The following is a 13,664-nucleotide window of genomic DNA, read 5'->3' as shown; positions in this document are numbered from 1 at the left end:
GCTCATATCCCTCCATTTGAACTTCATCCATGAGATCATCTTTAAGCCAAGATTCAGTGATTGCAACAATACTAAATCTATTTTTAAACTGATTTAAATAATCTTTTATTTGTGACATTTTACAATACAAGCTTCGACTGTTTATATGTATGAGTGACAGGGTATCTTCTGCAATTTTTTCACTATTCAGCTGTTCTACTGTATAATACTCACAACCAATCGTTTTTAAGTCAAATATACTTTCATCAATATTAGTGTCTATGTCATATATTTTATCCTCTGTTTCCATGTTTGATCTGATTTTTTGTTGGTCCAATTACCAACAGATGTTATATTTGATTGTCTATTCAGGTCTGTATTTCGTAAGGTCCTCCATGTTTTTGATTTGTATACCGTTTGTTCCTTCTTTCACTCTAATCCACACCCTACAATTCCAGACCCATGTAGCAACAATATGTTTCTGTTTTCTTAGTAGTCTTGCTTCCCTAGCAATATCTGCATTTTTTTTTGTTAGATGCTCATTTATATAGACACTCGTTCCTTTCAAATTCTTTGCCTGTCTTAATAACTCATATTTATATTTTCTGCTTGTAAATCGTATAACAATGTTAGATAGTTTATTTTTTCTATCTTTAGTTGGAATAGTATAACAGTCTGATATTGTGTCTTGATGGATGACAACACCTTTTTGATATAAAAAGTTTGTAACTTGTTGTTCCAATGATTGTCTTTCTTCAGGTGGTGCATCCTCCCCACTGGTTCCACCAGAATCCACCACCCTTGCATATGTCCGATGCCTTGTTTCTAGTCCAGATATTATAACGTCATCTTTTCTAGTAAATTGTTCAAGTTCATCTACACGTTGCTCAAGTTTCTTAATGATCTTGTCCTTCTCTTTAACCAGATTTTGGAGTTCTTTAATTTCCACCATCAGTTTGTCTAGATTAGACATGTCTTTTGATATATGGTTTAATGAGGTCTTTATCTCCTCTATATCTTCCTCGAGTTTATCTGTTTTCCTGGGTGGTGCCATGCCGACTGTCGTGGCTCAGTATGGCCACTATTGATTACAAAAACAATTCTCACCAGTAGCCTCCACCACCACAGGTCCGGTAGCCGCACCCCAACCCTCCCCGTTGCTAACCTCGTTCACAGCCGCCCCAGCCACGGTCGTAGCCGCCGCCAGCCCTGGATGTAGCCGCTGCTAGCCGCGGATGTAGCCAACGCCTCGGGCCTGGATGTATCGCCGCCACCGATGCCTCGGGCCTGAATGAACCGCCTCCACCGATGCCTCCGCTGCTAGCCTCGGACGTAGCCGCTGTTAACCTCGGATGTAGCCGACGCCTCGGGCCTGGATGTATCGCCGCCACCGATGCCTCGGCCTGGATGAACCGCCTCCACCGATGCCTCCGCCGCCAGCCACGGATGTAGCCGCTGCTAGCCTCGGATGTAGCCGCTGCTAGCCTCGAACGTAGCCGCTGCTAGCCTCGAACGTAGCCGCTGTTAGCCTCAGATCTAGCTGACACCTCGGGCCTGGATGAACCGCCTCCACCGATGCCTCCGCCTGGATGAACCACCTCCACCGATGCCATCGATCTGTTAAATGTTTCGTAGCTGATGTGTAGTTCTACCCTCTGCAAAATAGAGAAGAGCTGCTTTTTTTTTTAACATGCTTACTGAGGAGGTAATGGTCTAGCGGTTAAGCGTTGGGCTTCAGACCAGAGGATCCTCTCCACCACCTGCACAGAAAAACTCTTTCCCATGGACCACAATACCAGTGTGCCAGATCCCATCAATATACTCTCCAAGAATTATAGGACCCAGCTGGTGGACCATGCCTTTGGAAATGTCGTAAATGTACAGTTTCACAGGGCAAATGCCCATTTGCTCCATGATTCAGCAATGTTTATGCAAAGGGAAACAGTTAAACAGAGTGACGGCTTTAGCAAGCTAACAACGTGTGGAGGCTAGTAGTGCACTAAAAGATCTGCTAACAAACAAATGATAATTAACTGAAAAAGCAATTATATGCACCAAACAATGACTTTTTCAGTTCAACTAAATATTAATGAATGTAAAGGAGCAAATGGCTTCATCCAATTGAGATTCCTCCCTCTGTGTTGCCTTCAAAGTTGGAAGAGTCCGCAATTAATTTTGTGATGCGTTTTGCTTTTCAGAACTGCTGGTTAATTTGAAAATGCTGCTTTCAGTATCTGCTGGCTTGCTGCTGCAGGACGTTTGGCTGGAAGTTCTGCATTTACTTCAAGATGGTGCCTTGCTAGGTGGGCTTTGAGGTTTGTCATATTTCCGCAGTACACAACGTGTGCATTACAGATTTTACAAATAGCTTTTGACATGTCCAGTTCTGCTTTTCCCTTCAAATGTGATAGTGGGGGTTTTATCCCTGCACTATGTAGCGAGTTGTTCGCCATTCTCTGCTTTCAATTTAAGTTTTTTTTACCCCCCCTGGACAGATGCCATGTCGCATTGCCAGGTAGAGAGTTGAAAAAAAGCATTTTGCCCTCTGCTGGAGAAAAGCGGTAACTTTTACAAACCTGGCCTATAAATGTAGTCTAAAATGAAGCATTCATATTTAGAAAAATATTGATATTTTTGTTTAAAAATTATTTAAAAATCGTAAAACAAAAAACTGCAATACTTTTTTTCTCGCACCCCTAGTTTTTGTACTAGTTATGGAAGTCCTGCAACTTATACAATGGTGCGACTTCTATACCAAAAAAAGAAAGAGATAAGGAAAAAAGAAATCACAACTTTGTTAGTAACAACAGTAACTATTTATATAGAATTTTTAAAGGGATCAAAGCACTAAACAAAATCCATCCAAACTATTTTCTATACCCACTTATTCCTATTAAGGGTCACAGGGTGGGGGGCTGGAGCCTATCCCGGCAGTCATAGGGCATGAGGCGGTGTTCATCCTGGACAGGACGCCAGTCTGTCACAGGACCACATACAGACAAACAAACACATTCACACCTACAGACAACTTAAAGTTTCCATTCCACCTAACCTGCATGTCTCTGGATGTGGGAGGAAGCCGGAGCAGCCGGAGGGAACCCACACAAACACGGGGAGAACACGCAAACTCCACACAGAAAGGACACAGGTGGGAATCAATCCCTTGACCGTCTTGCTGTGAGGCAACAGTGCTAACCACTAAGCCACCGTGCTGTCAGTAAACAAAATAAACTGGAATAATAAATGAAAAAAAATGCCAATAATAAAAACTACTCTACTAGAATGCACAAAAATCCTAAATTAATGAACTAATAATCCAGAAAACTGTAGTCCAGTCCGATTTATATATGTTTTTTTCCTCTTCAACAGGTTTCTTACGGCAGATGCAACTTTCACTCGGGTATACTGGTATCAATTTCACCAATACTATGGATTTTGATTATAACTTGCTAAACAGTGATGCAAACATCACTACTTTGCAAGAGCAGTACACGGTGCCTTCTAAAACTGGGCCCCAGTCTAGGAGACACCTAGTTTGGGAGCAAATTTCATTACATGCCCTAAATCCACCCTATTCCTCTTTACACCAATAGTAACTGGCTTTACATTTCAGATTTGCACAAAAGCTTAGAGATATTTACACAATGTTAAAAAAAACATAAATAAATTGCATAATGACAAGAGTTTCCATTGAGTGATTGAATGCTGCTGCTGGGTTTTGTCCTCTCATGATGACAGTAATTCTAAAAGACGTGGCCGTGGATTGTTTGTTACTGTGACGCCACTCTGAACTTCACACGGTTGGATAAGCTTCATTTATTTCTGTTTAGCACTCTTCTGGTTATTAATTGTATCTACTCTGAACGTTATTTAACAACAGTCCTGTTGTGAATCGCTAGCAGTTAGCATTTGCTAGTGGTTAACATTCGCTAGCGGTTAGCTTTGGCTAGCAAGGTCGACCCCTTCCCTCTTTGTCGTTACTTTTTCTAGCTGTTCTTTTTTACCCGTTTAATACTTCTGTTTGTTTTTCAGTCAAACTGCTGTGAATTTTAAATAATTATTTTACTCCTGTGTAAAATCTTAGGAGCAGCTAGCATTTTCGCTAGCGGTTAGCTTGCGTTAGCTATTTCGGACCCCCGTCATCATTTTTTCATTACATTTTTTTTACACTCCTGTTAGTTAATTAACTGTTTAGTGTATTTTATAGCTGCTGCTTTTTTACCTGTTTAATACTTCTGTTAGTTTTTCAGTGTAACTGCTGTGAATTTTAATAAATGTACAAGGTCTCTTAGATAATAAACCGACCCTTTTATTTTTTTTTTTAACTATATGGATTTGAATGACGTGCGATTACACCAATCACGCTTGAACCCTCGTGTGCATGCGTGAGTTTTTTCACGCGTGTCGGTGACGTCATTTCCCTGTGGGCAGGCCTTGAGTGAGATGTGGTCCCGCCCTCTCGGCTGAATTCCTTTGTTTCACACGCTGCTCCAGACGGCACACGTTGCTTTATCAAAATTTTTTCTGGACCTGTGAGGAATATCCGAGTGGACACTATTCGAGAAATTAAGCTGGTTTTCGGTGAAAAGTTTAACGGCTGATGAGAGATTATGGGGTGTTTCTGTCGGTTTAAGGGCTTCCCACGGAGCGGGACGTCATGCAGCGCTTCCAGGCGCCGTCGTCGGCCTGTTTCGAGCTGAAAACATCCTAATTTAAGGCTTAATTCACCCAGGTCGTCGTGACAGAACAGAGAAGATTCAGAAGAGGCCGGCATGACTCTATGCGGACATTCCACTGTTTAAGGACATTTTTTTAATGAAAGACGTGCGTGCAAATTCGCCGAGTCGTTTCCGTGACTACTCGGCAAATCTGTGTGCGCTGCGACAGGAAAAACACCTCTGTGTTGAAAACCATTTGTAAAATTCAGGCGGCTTTTGATGGCTTTCAACAAGTGAGTAACTGAGAAATTGTTTAACAGCTTGGGCATGTTCCAACTTGCCCGTTAAGGTTTCCAACGGAGGTGTTTTTCCTGTGGCGACCCCCCGCGGTCGGGTCCGGCCCGACATGCGACTCTGCCCACATGTTCTTTCATTACAAAATGTCCGTTAACAATGGAATGTCCAAATAAACTCCTCATGCCGACTTCTTCTGAAATTTCTCTGTTCTCTGACGACTTCCTGGGTCAACAGAGCCTGAAATGTGGAAGTTTTCAACTTGAAACGGCGAGACGCTGCCGCCTCGAAGCGCAGATCGCCGTCCTTACGGCGACACTACCAGACCAAAATCTCTCAGCCGTTAAAATTTTTACTGAAAACCAGATGAATTTATCGAATGGTGTCCACTCAGTTGTGCCTTACAGTTTTGAAAAATTTTTGATCAAACAAAGCAGCAATCTCTGAGCCATTCCTAAACAATGAAAAAAACGACGAGAGGGTGGGCGACTCCTCACTCAAAGACTGCCCACAGGCGAATGACGTAACCGACAGGCGTGAAAAAACTCTTGCATGCCCACGAGGGTTCAAGCATGTCTGATGTAATCACACGTGATTCAAATCCATATGGTTTTTGAAAAAAATAATAAGGTCGGATACTTTTCTAATAGACCTCGTATTTGCGTCTGTGTGAGCCTTAGGAATGGTTAGCTTATCCATTATTGGTTAGCTTGTGTTTGCTTGGCTACATTCTTGAATTTCTTAGTGCACAAAGTACACTACTAATTCGACTTTACACCCTCCGTAAATCCTGCGTGATGTTGGAAGATTAGGGTGGCTCTCTTAGAGAGCCGTGTCCGTAAGTTAGAGCAGCTTCTTAGCTCAGTGGAGTTAGATGTTACGGGTTCTCCAGATGAGGTTAGTGTTGGGCTGGCTCGCGATCCCATTAGCATCAGCTGAGAAATGCCGGCTGTGGAGGACGGCTTTCGGACTGTGGCTAGGCGGAGGAAGCCCCGTAGGGCTTGGTGCCCGGTTGTGGCACCCAGATCACACTCGCCAGTGCAAACTGTGAATCGGTTCTCCCCCTTGGATTTGCCAGATGTGAATTCTCTGAGCCCACAAGTGACTTCCACTCCTGTCTCCAGGACGAAACACCGGACTTTAGTGATAGGGGATTCTATCACCCGCAAAGTCAGGTTACAGACGTCGGCTGATGTTAAATGTATTCCTGGGGCCCTGGGGACATTGCATCTCATCTTAGGGTGTTGACGCTGCAGAAGGGAAGACAGACGAAGGAACATGACATGAGATATAGTCACATACTTATTCACGTTGGCACCAATGATATCAGGATGAAGCACTCAGAGGTCACAAAAATGGACACAGAGAGGACTTTTGACCTTGCCAGAAAGATGTGTCAGCATAGATTAATAGTCTCTGGTCCCCTCCCCTCCTGGGGTACTGATAAGGCATTTAGCAGGCTGACATCGTTAAATAGGTAGCTGGCGCAGTTTTGTAGACAGCAAGGCTTTAGCTTTATTGATAACTGGCCTTCGTTCTGGGGCTGCTGTGGCTTGCTGATGCCGGACGGCCTCCACCTTACTGGGGAAGGCGCAGCCATCTTGTCTGCGAACATAGATAGAGCTCTACAGGGAGGGTAACATTAGGAATCTACAGCAGGCCACGGAGCAGGTGATTAGAGACCCTGCAAGGCTTATGACAAATGTGGGTGTGGAATCCATTAGCTTAGCGGGGAATTTAGTGCAGAAAATCCACTATGGTGATAGTGCAGTTTATTTGCCAGAGAGGGAATTTCAACAAGTTGAGACTGTGGCCTGCTTCCGTAGTCGTGTCCATAAAAATCATAGAGGGATATGCTTTCCAAACTTAATACCCATTACTATATTGGATGATGCCAAAACTGAGGATGGCCCAGTGGTTGTTCCAGCAATAGCAAAGATTTCATGTCTGCTACCTACAACGCGCGTGTAATGTCTTAAACCTAAACCTACTTCTAGGCATCTTATATATGCTACTCTGGAACCACCCCTAAACCCAAACAGTTCAACTGTCAACCCCACTGAGGTCCTTAGACTGGGTCTCATTAACATAAGATCACTGTCCTCAAAATCATTGTTGATCAATGATCTAATTATTGATCATCACTTAGATATGATTGGGCTATGTGAAACCTGGCTTAAACGTACAGCTGTCCTCCCCTTAAATGAGGCCTGCCCACCAGCTTATACATTTAGTCACGTCCCTCATGATGTGAAGCAAGGCGAGGGTGTTGCTCTTATTTATAAATCTAGGTTTAGCTTATTATCTGTTGGGGGTTACAAATATCACTCGTTTGAACATCTGATTCTCCGCTCTGCTCAGGATATTACACATTGCCAAGGTCACAAGAATAAAAATTGTCGTATTACGTTGTCACTGTATATAGGCCTCCTGGCCCATATTCTGAATTCTTAGATGAATTTGGTGCGTTCATCTCTAACTTGTCAACTAGTGTAGATAACATTCTGATCATTGGTGACTTTAACATTCATATAAATAAGCCTTCTGATCCCCTCTGCAAATCATTTATGGAAATTGAGGATGCATTAGGATTTCGGCAATGCATTCAGGATTCGACGCACATTAGTGGAAATACCCTGGATCTGGTTCTTGCACATGGTACTGCTGTCATGAATATTGACATCATGCCTCTTACATCAGTGGTGTCTGATCACTCAGTTATTAAGTTTACAGTTTCGCTGCTGTGTTTAGTGGAACAACAACCTTATATATCATTACGGCAATGCATCAACTCCTCAACTAACACTGAACTCAAAGCTAGACTGCCTGATGTCTTAGCTTCACATTTGACAAATACCCAGTCAGCAGACAGACTTGTGGATAGTTTAAACTCAGTGCTCAAAACTACACTCGACATGATTGCACCACCTGTGTTAAAACCACGTTCCCCCAAATCACAGTCACCTTGGTTCAATGATTATCTGCGTGACCTCAAGCATAAAGCAAGAGGTCTAGAATAAAAATGGTGTCGTTCAAAATTAGAAGTATTTCACCTTGCGTGGCGTGACGCTATCTTAGACTATAATCATGCATTATTGGCTACAAAGTGGATTTACTACTCTGATTTGATCAACAAAAACAAGCATAACTCAAAGTTCTTGTTCCACACAGTGGCAACACTTATGCATGGACAACCACCTGTAGTTCGCTCTCCTTTTACAGCACAAGATTTCCTGGATTACTTTGGGAAGAAAATAGAAGACATCAGGTTAAACATATCCCAGCATGCCTTAACCCAGCCACTACACCCTGCTATTGAGGTGGGCGCCACTACTGAGGTATTACCTAGATTTAAAGAATTTGATAGTATCTCACTAGGCATGCTGACAATACACGTAATGACAACAAAAAGCACAACCTGTTTATTTGATACTATACCAACAAAACTGTTTAAGGACCTGTGGCCCACTCTGTGCTGGAAATTATTAATCTTTCTTTAACTTCTGGATCTGTTCCTAAATGTTTCAAATCTGCAGTGATTAAATCATTACTTAAGAAACCTAATCTTGACCCTAGTGTATTGACAAACTATCGGCCGATATCAAATCTATCATTTTTCTCTAAAATTCTGGAAAAAGTGGTGTCACGGCAGCTTGTAGACTATATTACTGAGAATAATCTCTTTGAGCCACTGCAGTCTGCTTTTAGAAAATATCATTCCACAGAGACAGCTCTCACTAAAGTGGTGAATGATCTTCTGCTTACAATGGATTCAGACACCACTACGGTTCTGTTGCTGTTAGATCTCAGTGCTGTATTTGATACAATGGATCATCATATTCTACTTGATAAGATGGAAAATCATTTTAGGTTTACTGGGCATGCCCTTGCATGGCTGACGTCGTACTTGACCAGTCGTTCTCACTGTGTTTTGTACAGTAACACTACCTCTAACCTTAGTGACATGAAATTTGGGGTTCCACAGGGATCTGTCTTAGGCCCCCTGCTTTTCTCCCTTTATATAGTACCCCTTGGGCACATATTGCAGCATTTTGGGATTACCTTTCACTGCTATGCAGATGATACTCAGTTATACATGCCGATAACTGCTGGTAATCTCGTTCACATAAAGTCCTTAGAAGATTGCCTTGCAGCAGTGAGAAGTTGGATGTCTAGAAACTTCCTACTTTTAAACTCTGATAAGACTGAAATTATGGTTCTCGGTGCAGTGAGACATCGGCATCAATATGACCAGTTAACGCTCAGCCTCGGCTCGTGTGTCATACATCACACTGACAAAGTGAGGAACCTTGGGGTAATTTTTGATCCTTCGTTGTCCTTTGGCCTCCACATTAGAAATATTACTAGGACTGCTTCCTTCCACCTGTGAAATATAGCGAAGATTCGTTCCATCCTGTCTATGGCTGATGCTGAGACCCTGATCCATGCATTTATCTCTTCTAGATTGGACTACTGCAATGTTCTATTTTCTGGTTTACTGCAGTCTAACATTAGGGATCTCCAATTGGTTCAAAATGCTGCAGCCAGACTTTTGACACGAAGCAGAAAGTTCGAGCACATTACACCCATTCTGGCATCCCTTCACTGGCTTCCTGTCCCAGTGAGATCAGATTTTAAGGTTCTGCTACTAAACTATAAAATTATTCATGGACTGGCACCTCCCTACCTAGCTGACCTAATTAAACCTTACGTACCGGCCCGGGCTTTACGTTCTCAGGGTGCAGGACTACTTTGTGTCCCTAAGGTGAATAAGAAGTCTGTGGTTCACAGAGCTTTCTCTTATCATGCCCCTGTTCTGTGGAATGATTTCCCTGCGTCAACAAAACAGTCAGATTCTGTGGAGATTTTCAAGTCCAGACTTAAGACGCACTTATTTTCCCTTTCATATGGCTAGCATACTGGTTCAGTTTTGTTTTACGCTTTTTACTCTTTTAATTCATTTATTAGTAATTAGAGCGGGCCGCGGCCTCAGCTTTACCTAAATTCTGGGTCTTTTAGTGATGCTTAGGGCTAGTGGCCGGCGATCACCTTAGTATTTCTCTGTTTTTCTTGTTGTTTAATGCTAGCAAATTATACAGTATTTTTTGTCTTTCTGATGCCTGATTCTGTTTTTTCTCTGTTTAAGGTGCAGCTCCATCCAGAGATGGGAGTTGTGGTCGTGTTGGCGAGCCTCCTGTCCTGTGCCAATAGCACACGCCAATAGCATTTCTTGTATATTCGTCCGTGAATTGTTCTATAATTTATGTCTGTATCATGGCCCAAGCAGAGGGTCACCCCTTTGAGTCTGGTCTGCTTGAGGTTTCTTCCTCAGAGGGAGTTTTTCCTTACCACTGTTGCTCTGGGGGTTGGCAAGGTTAGACCTTACCTGTGTGAAGCACTTTGAGGCAACTCTGTTGTGATTTGGTGCTATATAAATGAAAATAAATTGAAATTGAAAAACATCAGTAAGTCCTGCAAAAATTGTAGTAGTTCATTGTTTGTTTTAATCAAATTCTGCCTGAACATTATCGCTTATAACGTTTAAGAAGCTCTTTGTCTGTTACTTCATTCACACGTTTTGTGTCACATGACCTCTAATAGCGTTTTCATTGCAGTTTTTTTATAAGGCTTTTTGGAGTCAGCTGAAAAACCACCTCATGTGAGCATTATTTACTTATTTTTTCGTAATCTTTAAGAGTTTTATTTATTTTTTTCTTTTTCCATTAACTGTATTGTCAGCTTGCAACTTCAAATTGCACAATTTGGAGGGTAATGGAAACCCACCTACTGAGACCAACTCATTCATAAGAGTACCTCAGTGAGCGAGTGAACAGAAAAATGGAACTGGTTTTAACTCAAACAAAGCAGTGAGTCAAAGTGTAACAGCTGACTGAAATAATCTTTCAAATGGATGTACAAGTGCCAAATTTGGTATAAAAAAAAATACCCCCTCCTCAGATATTATTCTTTTGAAAACGCCAACGGGCACGCAAACTTTCAAGAAGACAAAAATGAAAAATGGCTGCCATTCTGGCATATTAAATTGCACAGAAACTCACCACATGGACCAATTTGGATGAGGTTGGTGCATGAAAGTAGGTTTTTGACTACAAAGAGGTAAGGCTGATGCAGGCCCTGAGGACCATCTGGCATGAAACCGAAGAGCGCCCACGACTCATGAATGGAACGCCAGCCATCACATTACTTTCAGCGGTTTCAACAGCTAACGTTAGCTAACAGGCTACTTTGCAAAATGCGACAGTGGTGTCACAAGCCGCCTATCTTCTTCGTGCCATCATGTGTCAAGGACTAGAAGAGACTGGAACTCCACTGGGCTCCAAAAAACAAAACAAAAACAAAAAAATGCCCATGTGAATTTGCTGAGTGGTCACCTGTTCAGGAGAGTACTAATGTATCCTGAAAGTGGTGTATTATTTTGATCATTCCACAGAACCACTGCAGTAATTATGAGGAAAACTAGTGGACACCAAAAAAACATTTAAGGGCAGAATGCAGCTTTACAACAATTAATCTAAATATCAGCAAGAACAAATGATCCAAACCCGAATTAACATTCAGACTCACTAGCCTGAGAATTTCTGATGTGATGGAACCTTCAGTAGACAGACTCTGTTCAGTGTTTGTAAGCACTTCAGATGCTTTTCACAAATCTTTAATAAAGTTTGCAAATGCAAACCACTGAATGGGTTTCAGATTCACCCAGGCAGCGATGATGAAATAAAGTGCACCGATTTCACATTTATTTGTCTCCTTTCTGAGTTGATTAAAGCTGTTCATGGATCTCCTGTTTTAGTTTAGGTCATAATTAAATGCTTCACATTCAAACTGTGCAGAAAAAAAAAGCTTAAAGCCAAGTTATCTGTGCTCCTCCAGAAATAAAGTCATGACATGATTGCACCAGTGGCGGCACTATAAACTATTGATTGGGGGGAGGGGGCATTTAAATAACATGTAAAAAGTAAAACACCAAAAAGTACAGATGCAGGTCTTACGTAATACTAATAGCACAACATTACTGTAATTCACTAGTGAAGTGCAATGACGTTCTTATTTTAGTTCTGTAAAGGCATCAGACAGACAAACAGATTTAATACATTTCTCAGAAACCCCTTTTCGCACCCCCCCCTCCCGAACCAAAACACGTCTGGTGTCCACCGTGGTTGCACATGTTACTTAGTATCCATGTACAGCTGGCTGGACTATCATGACGCACTTGAAATGTCTTGGTCCAAGAACACAGACAGACTGAGATCAAAACCAGGTCTACGTGTTAACAAGCAACATCCTTGGCATGTCATAGTAACACTGCTTGAGTTGAGGAATGGCTGGTGGAGATCCAACTATGGATCCTACACGGTTAAAAAGGTGTGATTTGATTATCATCAATTTTGGGCAGGTCTGTGCACATCTATCACCATAAAAAGAATTTCCACAACAAGCATGACAGTCATCTTGGAAAATGGCTGCTACTTTGAAAATCTGAGTGGTTCATAGGGATTTTTTTTTTTTTTTTTTTTTTTTTTTTTTTAAGTGCAATGTCTCAGGAGTATTTTTGTCAAATTTGGTGTTGTACCACCAAAATTCCCATAGAATATTCCATTATCTGCTGAACTATCACAAAATCCAAACTTTGAGATTGTTTATGTGGTTACTTTTTAAACCACATAAATAAATCCACACCTCCACACGCTCAGAGAAAAAGGTCATAACGTGAAGAAGGAGGTTTTGTTTTATGTTTTCTTGTACTGAGTGTAACAAGTTGGGTATTCACTGTATACAAGTAAGTAAATAAAATTATTTCTGCTGCACTGAGTGATTCAATGTGAATAAAAATAAAAATCAGGTGCTCATTAAGGACAAAAAGAATAGTCTGTTTAAAGAGATGACAAAAATGACTCCACTCAACCTTTGAAAGTACAAATGGTAGTCCAAATGAGAGGTATGCAAGGCACTCTGATGTAAAAAAAAATTAAAAAAATACTGTATACAAGTCCTTTTGTAAGCACAAGAATATCTTGTCAGAGTAAAAACCCACGCGCATTGATGCAACAGTCTTCATCGGGGCACACGTGTCGGGCAGACGTGCTTTTGACCTGCAACCTGTACTCCTTTTCACTTCTTTCATTTCTGCGATTTTTGAAAAATGTATCCTTTTTTGCAGGGCAGGGGATAAAATAAACATGAAAAAATTACCTAAAAATGAACAACACAGACAAAATCTGCATGTAAAAACTGAATGCACAAGGAGATGCAGTTCAGCAGCATTTTAAAGCTGCACATGTGCTAGTCCAGATCACTGTCATTCCGTGGGAACTGAATGCCAAAAGCAATTTATTATTTAAATAGCATCAACAGGGTATCAATAAGAAAAAAACATGGGTGGCAATTTTAGTTCTACAATTTTGTGTTTTTATGCCAGAATACATGGCAACGTCATCATTTTCATGATTTTAACACTTCGATATCAGAAATGAAACTATGTTTCTTGAGATAATCATTCATTCTTGAGGAAATATCTGCAGGAAACACTTAAATGACAAGTGGTTTTGCTATAGAACTGTATACCTTTGTGTGGCATATATGGAAAATAATTTAAAAATTTGAGGTTTTATTAACTGAAACTGAAGGACTTGGTCTAGCATTCATGACCGTTTCAGTCCCTGTTTTCTTCTGAGGCATTACATTCACCAGAATGGTTTCAAATGCATTTCT

Source organism: Thalassophryne amazonica, chromosome 22 (assembly GCF_902500255.1).
Source record: "Thalassophryne amazonica chromosome 22, fThaAma1.1, whole genome shotgun sequence".
Lineage (NCBI taxonomy): Eukaryota > Metazoa > Chordata > Actinopteri > Batrachoidiformes > Batrachoididae > Thalassophryne > Thalassophryne amazonica.
The sequence above is the reverse complement of the archived record's forward strand: the minus strand, read 5'-3'. Positions refer to the sequence as shown.